Here is a 1932-nt window from a genome sequence, read left to right as displayed (position 1 = left end):
TTTAAGATTCTTAGAATGTGGGAAATAGTTTTCTCCACTGGGGATCATGCAAACTGTGTGTTTAAAATGTTCTTTTTCAAAGATATAAAATAAGCTTTCAAGAATTTGGGGATGTTCTGCACTGAAGGTAAATGTATGAAATTTAGATAAATAATGTATCAGATCTGATTTACTTTTCTTATCATAGACCTCCCTGAACATAATAATAATGCATTTTTGAGTAATATCCAATTCTGACTTTTGGTTTCTATATTTAAAAGAAGTTTTAAGAAGAGAGCAATTTAAAGCTCCTGGAATCAGGTGACAGATCCTAGTTTCAGGGGGGAAAACCTTGACAATGTTCCTCTATGTTAATTTTCATAATCTTGAGTTTTGAAATACAATTACTGTATTTGTAACAATAAATGGATTTAAATGAGTCATATTTACAGTGAGTGCTTTTCTAGTATTGTAAACGAGCCCACCTTTTCATTAGAACAGTGTCAGGTACACAGATCTACTAGCAAAGGAAATATTATTCCATATGAGTGGTGCTGCTACTTTCCTGAAAACGCAAAAAGGCATTCTATTATAATAATTTCTATTACTTCAGCCTTCTGTTAGAGACTAAATGGTGCAAATGTGACTAAAAGATCATTTCCTTTCTCTGGGTTTTCCTCAGCCTTTGTGCTCGTCTCTTAGTAACATTATTAAGAGAAATGCTACACTGTAAATTTATTGCAGATTTTAAATTTCTTCATTTGGGGTATGGGCTTATGTAGGTTTCATCTTTCACACTCATGCGCACAGAACTCGATAGTTGTGTGGAAAAAATCTTTATGCCAACTTCTTATGTCATTGTACCTTCTGATAGGAAACCTCCCATTTCTCAGGAGTATGTCAGTATTATCTATTGTTACCCTTTAATGACTAATCAGCAAAATGAGGGCAATTGACCACACTAGATATGACTACTGTTCAGTCCTTCAGTGGCCAAATATGGAAATATTTGTATTGCACTCCCGGCCAATTTTTATTTGACAGAAAGGATCATTTCAGTCTTGCATACTGTGGAAGTTTATTTGATTGTACCTCTGGGCCTACTTCTCTTAAAAGTATAGTGTACAAATATTCCTTTGTCAAGCTTGAACTTGTGTATATAAAGGAAATAATGTAAAGTTATATTTTCATGTTTTTATACTTATCAACATGATGAGGATACATAATGTATGGGTATTTCAATGATGAATAATATCAATTGGGTAAATCCACATCTCATTTTTAAAACAAGGTAAACATAATTTAATATCCATGTTATGGTACACCAGTATATTGCTATATAAAATATTCTGTGTGCATTTAGGTGGAACAAAATAGTGAAGAAAGATGACAACTGTCTAAAGGTTTTTAAAATTCATTTTATAGAAAACTGTTATGGAACAACCAAAATGTTTATGAACTAATTCTTGTGTAAATTTCAAAATGTTCTTTACTGTACTTTTGTTTACACAGTATGGTATCTTTATTTCTGCTTTGTTAAGTGGGTATCAGTACAAAGCTGGTCATACACTTTTAAAGGCTTTTAAAGCTGGGTTCATTTCCAGATTTTCATGTGTACTTATATAAAAGAAAATGCTTCTGATTTTATTTTTGAATTTAACACATGATGGCTTTTTGAAGTGTTGTACAAACTTCAATCATACATAAAAATTGTTCTTTTTTAAAAGAGGCAAATAATTATTAAGTGGTTTGTTTACTGTTTACTGTTAATTATATCCAGTTCTTATTCGGGAAAACATACTTTGAGAAACTTTTAAAAAGAAGATGAAGAAACAGGAGTTTCTAAAGATAGGAATTTTGTCATGCAAGTTATGCCAGAAGGAATTTCTTAGGTTGCATTTGGTCACTCGTGAGATATGGTGCAGCTGGTACTTTACACAAATATAGCTTATT

General features: G+C 31.6%; 1 protein-coding gene across 2 annotated transcripts in view; it reads left to right on the top strand.

Moving 5' to 3' along the window:
• Positions 1 to 1707, top strand: part of GRIA2 (glutamate ionotropic receptor AMPA type subunit 2) — a 107304-nt gene extending 105597 nt beyond the window's left edge. For both annotated transcript variants that reach the window (XM_042467672.1, XM_042467671.1), the window contains exon 16: positions 1 to 1707. This exon is cut by the window's left edge and continues 1167 nt beyond it. The gene's annotated coding sequence lies outside the window, so the exon portion shown is untranslated.
• The last annotated feature ends 225 nt before the right edge of the window (positions 1708 to 1932 follow it).

The sequence above is a fragment of the Sceloporus undulatus genome, chromosome 5 (assembly GCF_019175285.1).
Source record: "Sceloporus undulatus isolate JIND9_A2432 ecotype Alabama chromosome 5, SceUnd_v1.1, whole genome shotgun sequence".
Taxonomy (NCBI): Eukaryota; Metazoa; Chordata; class Lepidosauria; order Squamata; family Phrynosomatidae; genus Sceloporus; species Sceloporus undulatus.
This window is presented reverse-complemented; position numbering and strand designations above follow the sequence as displayed.